The sequence below is a fragment of the Bufo bufo genome, chromosome 2, assembly GCF_905171765.1.
Source record: "Bufo bufo chromosome 2, aBufBuf1.1, whole genome shotgun sequence".
In the NCBI taxonomy this organism is placed as follows: domain Eukaryota; kingdom Metazoa; phylum Chordata; class Amphibia; order Anura; family Bufonidae; genus Bufo; species Bufo bufo.
In genome coordinates, this window is record NC_053390.1 from 24,201,187 (window position 1) to 24,213,193 (window position 12,007).

The 12,007-nt window shown below is 45.7% G+C and overlaps 1 protein-coding gene and 1 long non-coding RNA gene across 2 annotated transcripts in view; both read right to left on the reverse strand.

Annotated features, from left to right (window-relative positions):
* The window catches only part of LOC120991124 (zinc finger protein 585A-like), a 2,129,672-nt gene that overhangs the window by 975,578 nt on the left and 1,142,087 nt on the right, over positions 1 to 12,007 (reverse strand). The gene's annotated exons all lie outside the window — the stretch shown is intronic.
* On the reverse strand, positions 6,708 to 11,062 carry LOC120991185. Its single transcript, XR_005776533.1, has 3 exons — positions 11,004 to 11,062; positions 7,377 to 8,666; positions 6,708 to 6,759 (listed from the first exon to the last, which is right to left on the reverse strand). It is a non-coding gene; the product is annotated as an uncharacterized LOC120991185 (long non-coding RNA).

Sequence of the window (12,007 nt, forward strand, 5' to 3'; positions counted from 1 at the left end):
AATTTTTTTTTACACTTTTTTTATAGGGAATTATAGCAAGCAATCATTAGATTGCTATTCTTATAGACTAGGGTTGTTTCGATACCAACATTTTTATTCGGTTTCGATACCATAAAATAGTATGGCGATACTCGATACCATTCGATACCACGCAAAAAATAATAAAACGCAAAAAAAGCCTTTTGCCTTTCCGCATTTTATGGAACATCCGGCCCATAATTGAACAGTCCTATCCTATTTTTTGGGTGGACGCGGTTTTTCTTTTTTCTTTTAAGGTGGTCACCGCATAGGAGATTTTTTAATTTTTTTTTAATAGTTTGGACTTTTCGGATGTGTAGCGATATGTAATATGTTTATTTTTTGTTTATATATTATATATGTAAAATTGGTAAAGAGGGTGATTTATATTTAATATTTTGATGTGTTTTTTTTTTTTACTTTTTTTTTTATAACTATTTCCCCCTTAGGGGCTAGAACCTGGGATCTTTTCATCCCTTGTCCTATTCACCCTAATAGATCTCTATTAGGGTGCATAGGATCTCGCACTCTCCCTGCTGCCCTGTGCATAGTGCACACAGCAGCAGGGAGCTGACTATGGCAGCCAGGGCTTCAGTAGCGTCCTGGCTGCCATGGTAACCGATCGGAGCCCCAGGATTACACTGCTGGGGCTCCAATCAGAAGCTGCCACTGCCGCCAATGAGAGGAGGTGAGGGGACTCTGTGGCCACTGCCACCAATGATTTTAATACCTATTCACAGAGGGAGGAGGGGCTGGGGGCCGGCATCTGTATTAGGAATGACAGTGGGGACCGATGCAGTCCCTGTATTCTAATGCACCGGCCCCGCTCACTGTTGTATAATATTATCTAAGATGTAGGCATTGTTAAAATATAATAATCCTGTATAATCCAGCTGTATTACTTACAGCTAAGTTGCGTAGAGGAGAGGAGGGAGGAGGCAGGCCGGACGGCGCGTCATTCACCGGCGCCGCCCACTTTATGAAGCAGTTGGCGCGAGCGCGTGACGTAGTGAGTGACGCGCCGCCTGCCTGCCCTGCCTCCTCCCTCCTCTCTTCTACGGAATTTAGCTGTAAGTAATACAGCTTGATTATACAGGATTATTATATTTTAACAATGCCTACATGTTAATATTATACAACAGTGAGCGGGGCCGGTGCATTAGAATACAGGGCCTGCACTGGTCCCCACTTTCATTCCTAATACAGATGCTGGCCCCCAACCCCTTCACACTGCAGGGACACTATTATGGGGGGTGATCTGTGGATGGCACATAGCATAAGATGCTATATCTGTGTCATCCACAGATCCCCTCCCATAGCAGTGTCATCCACAGATGCCCCCATCACAGTGCCATCCAGAGATCCCCCATAACAGTGTCATCCACAGATCCCCCATAATAGTGTCATCCACAGATCCCCCATAACAGTGCCATCCAGAGATCCCCATACCAGTGCCATCCAGAGATCCCCATACCAGTGCCATCCAGAGATCCCCATACCAGTGCCATCCAGAGATCCCCCATAACAGTGCCATCCAGAGATCCCCATAACAGTGCCATCCAGAGATCCCCCATAACAGTGCCATCCAGAGATCCCCATAACAGTGCCATCCAGAGATCCACCATAACAGTGTCATCCAGAGATCCCCCATAACAGTGTGTCATCCAGAGATCCCCCCATAACAGTGTGTCATCCACAGATCCCTGATAACAGTGTGTCATCCACAGATCCCTGATAACAGTGTCATCCACAGATCCCCAATAACAGTGCCATCCACAGATCCCCCATAATAGTGTCATCCATAGATCCCTCATAACAGTGCCATCCACAGATCCCCATACCAGTGCCATCCAGAGATCCCACATAACAGTGCCATCCAGAAATCCCCCATAACAGTGCCATCCAGAGATCCCCCATAACAGTGCCATCCAGAGATCCCCCATAACAGTGCCATCCAGAGATCCCCCATAACAGTGCCATCCAGAGATCCCCCATAACAGTGCAATCCAGAGATCCCCCATAACAGTGCCATCCAGAGATCCCCCATAAGTGTGTTATCCACAGATCCCCATAACAGTGTGTCATCCACAGATCCCCCATAACAGTGTGTCATCCACAGATCCCCCATAACAGTGTTATGGGCCGGTGCATTAGAATACAGGGCCTGCACTGGTCCCCACTTTCATTCCTAATACAGATGCTGGCCCCCAGCCCCTTCACACTGCAGGGACACTATTATGGGGGGTGATCTGTGGATGGCACATAGCATAAGATGCTATATCTGTGTCATCCACAGATCCCCTCCCATAGCAGTGTCATCCACAGATGCCCCCATCACAGTGCCATCCAGATATACCCCATAACAGTGCCATCCAGAGATCCCCCATAACAGTGTAATCCACAGATCCCCCATAATAGTGTCATCCATAGATCCCCCATAACAGTGCCATCCAGAGATCCCCCATAACAGTGCCATCCAGAGATCCCATACCAGTGCCATCCAGAGATCCCCATACCAGTGCCATCCAGAGATCCCCATACCAGTGCCATCCAGAGATCCCCATAACAGTGCCATCCAGAGATCCCCCATAACAGTGCCATCCAGAGATCCCCCATAACAGTGCCATCCAGAGATCCCCCATAACAGTGCCATCCAGAGATCCCCCATAACAGTGTGTCATCCAGATATCCCCCCATAACATTGTGTCATCCACAGATCCCCGATAACAGTGTGTCATCCACAGATCCCCGATAACAGTGCCATCCACAGATCCCCCATAATAGTGTCATCCATAGATCCCTCATAACAGTGCCATCCACAGATCCCCATACCAGTGCCATCCAGAGATCCCACATAACAGTGCCATCCAGAAATCCCCCATAACAGTGTGTCATCCAGATATCCCCCCATAACAGTGTGTCATCCACAGATCCCCGATAACAGTGTGTCATCCACAGATCCCCGATAACAGTGCCATCCACAGATCCCCCATAATAGTGTCATCCATAGATCCCACATAACAGTGCCATCCAGAAATCCCCCATAACAGTGCCATCCAGAGATCCCCCATAACAGTGCCATCCACAGATCCCCCATAACAGTGCCATCCAGAGATCCCCCATAACAGTGCCATCCAGAGATCCCCATAACAGTGCCATCCAGAGATCCCCCATAAGTGTGTTATCCACAGATCCCCATAACAGTGTGTCATCCACAGATCCCCCATAACAGTGTGTCATCCACAGATCCCCCATAACAGTGTCATCCACAGATCCCCCATAACAGTGTGTCATCCACAGATCCACCATAACAGTGTGTCATCCACAGATCCCCCATAACAGTGTCATCCACAGATCCCCCATAACAGTGTCATCCACAGAACCCCCATAACAGTGTGTCATCCACACATCCCCCATAACAGTGTGAAATCCACAGATCCCCCATAACAGTGTGATATCCACACATCCCCCATAACAGTGTGAAATCCACACATCCCCCATAACAGTGTGTCATCCACAGATCCTCCATAACAGTGTGTCATCCACAGATCCCCCATAACAGTGTGTCATCCACAGATCCCCCATAACAGTGTGTCATCCACAGATCCCAATAACAGTGTTATCCACAGATCCCCTCCATAACAGTGTCATCCAGAGATCCCCTCCATAACAGTGTCATCCACAGATCCCCTCCATAACAGTGCAAATAGACCTCTAGCACAATTCCCTTAAAATATTGCATCGCATATCGTTATCGCAATTTTTAGGGCCCTAATTGCAATTGCACAAAATTCCCATATCGTGCAGCCCTACAGCCTAGTATCGATAAAAGTCAAATCCCGGTATCGTATCGATACCGGGACAAAAGTATCAACTGGGTATCGAAAATTCTATACCCGAAACAATCCTATTATAGACTCCAATGCATTAGCAGTGGAGTCTATGAGAAATGTACCAGTTTCCTATAGAGCCCTGCCACAGACAACGGCTCCATAGGAAACACTATGCAGTAGCCTCCTGTCATTCTCTATGACATGGACGCCTCCAATCGCCACACGAGGGAGCCGGAGCATACGCGGAAGCGCACACTTCTGAGTTTGCACGCACTGAGATTCTGCAGTCAGGTTTGACCACTGCATCTGAAGTGTTAAATATCAGCAACTGACATTATCGCCAGTCGCGGGTGTCTGCTGTAGAAGCGGGCGCCATCTTTAAAGAACCGGTCAGTGCCGTGCTAGTACGGCTCTGGTCGGGAAGGGGTTAACAGATGTGACATCACAAGCGATTCCCACCACCGATATATCACTAAGCTCCAGTATCTAGATAGGTGTACCATTAAACTGCAGGAATGTACATAAGGGGTTAATCACAGATCACCGGTCAGATAAATCAGTGATATTGTCACGCTCTAATGTGGGAAGGAAACCCCACACGAACATAGGAGGGAAAGGAAATATGGCCTGAAAACTAGGGAAGTAAGATGGACACCTCCTAGTGAAAACCCTAACCAAAGCCCTGACTGACTACCAGTATGACCAGACCCCAAAGGTAGGCGAGTTCATACACAGGAATAACTAAAGTCCTATCTAACCCTAAAGGACCCTGGTACTAATGACAGGAATGAGACAACCTGTTCCTCCAAAAGGAAGGATGAATGGGAGTCACCCTGAGGCCTAATACAAAACAACAAGGAAATGCAACACACAGAAAAGTCAAAATGAAATACAAAAGGGAAATGTAACACTTAACTTCCAAGAAGCTTTGGCAGCACCAGGAACTCAGCCGAGATCCAAACACCAGCTATCCACAGGTCCAACTGAAGCTATAACCCGCACAGCAATGTGGGAGAAACTATAAATCGGGTGTGGCGAAACCAACCTCGCCACTGGGTGCTGGAGAAGCCTGGTTGCCAGCCTCTTGCCCCAGGATTATGGGCCCTCTCATCAGCCCATGCTAAACTTAAACCCCATGGCGATTTGACTGGGTTTGTGGCATCTGAGCGCGGTTCGGATATATTGAGCGCTCAGATCCAAGCCATCTGGGGATGGGTTGAATGTGGGGGTTCTGTTAAGTATAATAGGAGTTATGTATTTTTGTGTCTTGCTAGTAACATGTACTCAATGGAGTCTTGCCTCTATCCTGAGAGATAATTGAATTACTTCCCAATTGTCTCCAGGATAGAGGACTCTGAAACTAGTTTGGGCCGGAAAGCCATCCTGGCAGTAGGTTTTAAAATACTTTCACTAACTTTTGAACCCCTGGTCTAATTCGTGCCATTTTTGGATATGTTAAAAGTCTATGTTTTATGCAAAAGCTGCACAGTTAAATATTCTTATGTCTTTTATTGTCTTTTGCTACCATGTGGCTAATGAAGTTTTGCCTCTGCCCTTGGAGATAAATTGGATTACTTCCCAATTGTCTCCAGGACAGAAGACATTGTGTAATACTGTGTATTCTCCTGCCTGTGATAATTACATTAACCCATTGTGTAAGGTAATTGTATCACAGGCAGAGGGGAGGATTTTGTGTGGGAGTGTCTGAGTGTATTGTACGTGGTTACTGGTTGTTTTACAAAACCCTGTGGGTGGTACTAATGTGTAAGAATGTGTATATGAGAACAATAAACACACAGCTCTGGCTGTTCACTGCTTTACCCTCAACACAGAGCTTGGTCTCGTTCTTGAGGGGATTGTATGCTGCCAGTTCGACTGCTAGGAGTGTAAACCTTTCATATGGTTTTTCCTATTCGGCTGTATGCAGCATTCATATGGTTTCCAGTTCGGGAGATTGGTGTCTTTAGTAGCTGCCTTTGCATCTGGAAAGGGAATATCTCATAAACTGCGTTTAACCCCTTTTATGCCCGGGGTGCCGTTACAATTGCTGGCAAGCGGCGGGATCGTTCCCACAGCCAGAAGGAAAGCTACAGGAGACACCATTCCATGGATTTTACAATTTGAGGGCAACGCATGTCCTAGTATAACGACCCTGACAGCACCAGAATGGAACCAGCAGTGGAGTACGATGAGGGTGTCATGTATGACCGAGATGCAATAAGGAAAGGCATCTAGTACCAGGCACTGGGTATGGAGGAGTACCAGCAGGTCGGGAGGTTCCCCAAGGAAGACCAGCGGTTGCAGAAGCGAGTAGCCCTGCGGATGCACTTCCTGGGAGAGCAGCCCCTGGAGGAATGGGTGAAGGAACTGGAACACTTAGTATGGCTGGAAGATGCCTACCAGGCGCTCTGGTGGTATGGGGCACAGTACCTTCCCTGGACAGCCGAGCATGACAAGCCAGAGGGAGAGGAGTTGGATGGTCCTGGGAGGGGAGGATTTTGTGTGGGAGTGTCTGAGTGTATTGTACGTGGTTACTAGTTGTTTTACAAAACCCTGTGGGTGGTACTAATGTGTAAGAATGTGTATATGAGAACAATAAACACATAGCTCTGGCTGTTCACTGCTTTACCTTTAACACAGAGCTTGGTCTCGTTCTTGGGGGGATTGTATGCTGCCAGTTTGACTGCTAGGAGTGTAAACCTTTCATATGGTTTTTCCTATTCGGCTGTATGCAGCATTCATATCGTTTCCAGTTCGAGAGATTGGGGTCTTTAGTAGCTGCCTTTGCATCTGGAAAGGGAATATCTCATAAACTGCGTTTACCCCTTTTATGCCCGGGGTGCAGTTACATAGGGGAAGCTAAATGACCACAATAGCAACACCTGGAAGTTAAGGGTGTGGCTAGTACCTGTCACGAATGTTCCCGTAAAAAGTGCCAATAGATCAGAAAGACTGGCAACATGTTGATCTGACTAGTTCCTTGTGGATCATTTGTGTCTGTTGTTTTGGTAATAGCCACACCCCTTGCTTCAGGTGTTGTTAGTGTGGTCATTTAGCCTTTCCTATTTATTGCTGCTTTTCCTCTTTGGGGTGCGGTTTATAGCTTCTATTCCTGGACTTCAGGCTTGCTGGTTCTTGGATCTCTGTTGAGCTCCTGGTGCTGCCTTTGCTCCACTTGAAGTTAAGTGTCATCTTCCCTATTTGTATTTTGTTTATTATATTTCCCTGTCTTTTGTATCTAGGCCTGAGGGAGACTTTTTTTTATCCTTCTGGTAGAGGAATAGGTCGTTTCAAGTCCTGACACTATTACCAGGGACCTAAAGGGTGAGCTAGGGTTCTAGGTTCCTGTGTATGAACTTTCCTACTATCGAGGTTTGTTCATACTGATAGTTAGTCAGGACTTGGATCAGGGCTGCGCTAGGAGGTGACCTTCTCCTTTACCCTAGTTTCCAGGCCTAGTTCCTGTTACCTTTTTTCCTGTGCTCGGTGTGGAGTTTCCCACCCACACTGCATCCCTGACAGTACCAGAAACAACACAGACGCCTATTGATCCACAAGGTAAACATGTCAAATCAAACCATGTGTTGCCAGTCTAAAAGATCTCCTACCACTCACTGTCGCGGGGACATTCGTATGTCTCAGTACGTCCGTGACAGATATAGTCATCATGCCACCAATATCACTGTCTCCGCACAGGAGGGTTAGTCTGTAGGAGCAATAAAGGTCACATCACTAGGAGAAAGTATAATACGAGCCAAGAACACAATGTCTGTCAGTGACAATGGTAATGCTGCCGTGGAGCAAATAGAAGTGTTTATTTTATCTGTAAAAACTGTTTGTATGAAGATGAAATATTAATATGTCCACATACATTATAAAACTATTACATGGAGCGTCGTTACTTCTCCCCATGTCACTCTGGACTCTACCGCAGTGTGGGTGGAGGTGTGAATATAGTGAAAAGAAGCAACGTTCATGGGGACAGCTCATCTTCACTGCTCTGGAAGTAAACAAGGCTCTTCTTCTCCTCCTTATATCCACAATACTTTTCCTCCATGAATCTCGGTCACAGTTGACCTCAGAAAAATAGAATTTAGTCATCTGGGAGAGCCAGGATAACTCCAACCAAAAAATAAACTCTCTGATTATCTATTTAAGATCAGGTCATAACCTGTTATGTCAAAACATTTGAAAATGGTTTTGCTTCCATGTGAAGTCTATGATGCTTAAGTAGATTTGATTTCTGTGTAAAACATTTCCCACATTCTGAACATGAATATGGTTTTGCTCCGGTGTGAACTCGCTCATGTACACTAAGATATGATTTATCTCTAAAACTTTTCCCACATTCTGAACATGAATATGGTTTTGCTGCCGTGTGAATTCTCTTATGTATACTAAGACGTGATTTAACTATAAAACATTCCCCACATTCTGAACAGGAATATGGCTTCTCTCCTGTGTGAATTTTCTTATGTCTACCAAGACTTGATTTCTGTGTAAAACATTTCCCACATTCTGGACATGAATATGGTTTCTCTCCTGTGTGAATTCTTCTGTCTGTAGAAAGAACTGAGCTTTTTCGGAACCGTTTCCTACGCTGAAGCCCTTTCTGATCTGTACTTGTAGTAACAATTTGTGACTGGCTAGGAGAAGGTTCCTCATGATTAGGGGCATTATACGAGAGATCTGTACTATGAAGTCCTAGAAGCACATTCAAGCTTTCTCCTGAAGGATGCTGCATGATATCTTCATCTCCTGCTTTATAATCCGGTGATACCATGAAATTCCCCATAGAATTCTTGCTGGGATTTTCTGGTAAGATAAAAAATGATAATTGTGGGTTTTTCCCTAAAAGAGTAGACAAACCTAAAAAATTAAGCTGAACCTGGATCTAGCAGAAATGAGAGGTACTGAAAAATCCATTCATTCTGAATCCACTTTTGCTAAAAAAAAAAAAAACTGCATGTGTGATTCCAGCCTTATAAAGCTTCCTATACCTTTTTGACAAAGTCCAGGATTCTGGTCTACACCCAGTCAGAACTTATTACATACAGTACATTACGATTTGATAAAACTCAAAAATTTCAAAAGACCCACCATGTCTGGCAATTTTAACACATTTTGCATGTTAACACCAGTGATGGCCAGTTCGCAGTGTTCGCCCGCGAACACATGCAATCTGCCATCTTAACTGACAAGTCCGGCGAGGCACAGGTAAGTTAAGATAGCAGATTGCATGTGTTCGCGGGCGAACACTGCGAACTGGCCATCTCTAGTTAACACCAATTGGCCATCACTTTAATAGTAGAAGTTCACTAAAAAGGATCCATCACCACATTCCTCATCACAAGCTACATTCATTATGAAAAAGATCTTAGACCTGATGATGTTGTTGTACTCACTACAAGGCTCCATGTCACAATCCCCACCTAGAGCTTAAAGGGGTTTTAATACTGATGAGCTATGGTCTGGATAGATCATTAGTATCTGATCGATGGGGGTCCAACACCAGGAACCCCCACCAATTCCCTGCTTTTCCTAGGCCAGTGACGACATGTTCATCAGTCACGTGGCCTAGGGGCAGCTCAGCCCCATAAAAGTAAATGGTGCTGAGCTGCGATACCAAGCACAGCCATTATACTATGTACAGCTCTGTGCTTGGTAAGCTGTGAGAAGTGTCTCCTCAAACAGCTGATCAGCGCGGGTCCCAGGTCAAGTCCAGCTTTGTAGCTGGAGTCATTGCTAATGAGCTGATGCTCAGTTTAATATAATTTTAATAATGTTCTGACATGGAATTTAAAAGTAAGTACACCGGCCTCATCAGGTGTAAGAAATCAGTTTAATATTACATGCAGTGTGCATTATGAAATCTAGTGACATATTTTAATATTTTTATAGACAATCCCATCATGAATCATGACTACAGTCTACATTTAAAAAGATAATAGGAGTCATTTATGATCAGACACATCCCTCAGCCTCCTCCATTCCAATACACATCACTGAGTCTCCTCTATTCAAATACCTGGCACCTGACATCTACTGTGGAGAGTTTAGTGCAGCTAAATGGAGGAGGCCAAGTGTCTGATCACATGACCCTCCATCAGCGGACATCTTAAGGACAGGACCTCCATGAGGACAGCATAGAATATTTCCATACCAAAGAGACATGGGTTATGAAGTCAAGCAAACAGCTAGAAACTTGCAAAATTCCTCCAGGAATAAAGTCGTGATGCTCAAAATGTAAAGCACTGGAGGCAGACAGTCTCCATTTCTTTTGGATGTAGCACTTAAGACAGAAGTTTCTTATGTTCTAGGGGGCCTGGATCAAATGCAGATCCCCAGAGATATGGAGCAGTGTTTTGGGGACTCTAGTGATAGATGGAAAAGCACCAGCGGGGTGGTGCAGCCAATAGCAGGCCGCGACGTATGCAAGGGCACAGTTCACTGGCGTGGCCTGCTATTGACTGCATGCACATGCTCGACCTGCCACCCAGTTTATTTGGGGGGAGAAGGGGTAAGGAGGCCCTGTTCTCCTGATCCTGGGAGTTCCAGCAGTACAACACCCACTGATCTAATACCTTTCCCCTGTGCACAACTGGAACACCCCTTTGATGACCTAATACTTCTTTTTGCGTTTTCGTTCTCACAATTTTAGCTCATTAAACAGAATCTTACATTTATTTTTTCGCCCTCCTAGGGACTAGAAGCAGTGATCCTCTGATCCCTTTATAATGCTCTGGATTACATAGTTTTCCACAGCATTATAGTCTGGCAGTAGTCCACTGACCGGCAGCCTATTAGACTGTGCCTCTGGTATCTGCACATGTACATGTAGGTCACTGGCGGCATGTAATTCCTGCACAATGCCGTACATGTAGTTCATCAGTACAGCACAGACATAAAAGCTGCATCCACATAATCCCTAGTGGGTGTGTGGATGTGACTGACCGTCATGTCCTGCAGGAACAGCCGAGATCAGAGAAGAATCTGATAAGAGATCACCGTCAGCTGGATAATGGGAACACTTCATGATGTGATGAGGACATCTCCAATCAAAGAGCAGCAGCCGGTGATCAGATTCTCCTCCTGCCCTGAAGGCACCAAGGACAGAATCTGAGGTCACTTTCTCCATTCATGATTCCATACCTGTGGTGACATCTCCTGGAATGTCCTCCTCCACCTCACTCTTACACGGGGGATCGCCCATCATCCTCTCTTCTTCATCCTCCACTTTAATATCAGTCAGATCTTCTCCCTGATTTGTCATCTGTAACAATTCAGTACAATACAGCAGACAGGTGGGAAATCTAACAGATCCACATAAGAGACCCCCACAATCTATGACCCCTCTATGACCGCAGGACCCCCCTATATAGATGTGTATAGGGCTCAGCTCTATCTACCTGAGGGTTCTCTGGGACCTTCTTCTCTGGACATTCCTGGAAATACAGAGGACGGGGACATCTCTCTGATGGATTTCTCCTCCTGGATCCATCTGTGGAGACACAAGCACACAGTGACTGAATACATGGCCTCCTGTAGATCTGTCTATAGACCAGCCACTTCTCTCAGCTCCTTCACTTCTAGGTTTAGTTATCAGGGGAAATAACAATATTCTGCTCCTGACCACCTGTGCAGAGGTCCCAGCACCTAGCAGACCACAGGCCTGAAGTAATATCTGATCTATAAGAGCCAAGACTACTTTTGGCCATGTTTGAAGAATGAGGATACAGTTTTAAGTGTCAGGGCCCTGCAGCACCCTACCAACCAGGAAGGTGTCAGGGTATCATCCGAGCTCAATGACACCCTGCTTATCAGATAATTCTCTAGAGCAAGAACCCAAAGTACATGTACCCAAGTTAATCAGCTAGCCAAAGTACACGAATGAAGTAAAACAACTACTCCCAGTCTCCTCTCCTCTGGCCATCATCTTTAAACCCAACTATGATGGGCAAAAAGAAGCACCAGAAGCCTAATGCCATTACTGCCTCACAAACCCCCACTTCACTCATTACTCTTAACCGTTACCTATCTCCTGCACTCTTTAATTCAGAGCTCCATGTTGGCAAGATGGCACCTGTTTCAGATCTCCCTGTTGATGCTGCAACTCCCACAGCCTCCTCAGAGTGAGGCCCCAGAATCCTCCTTGT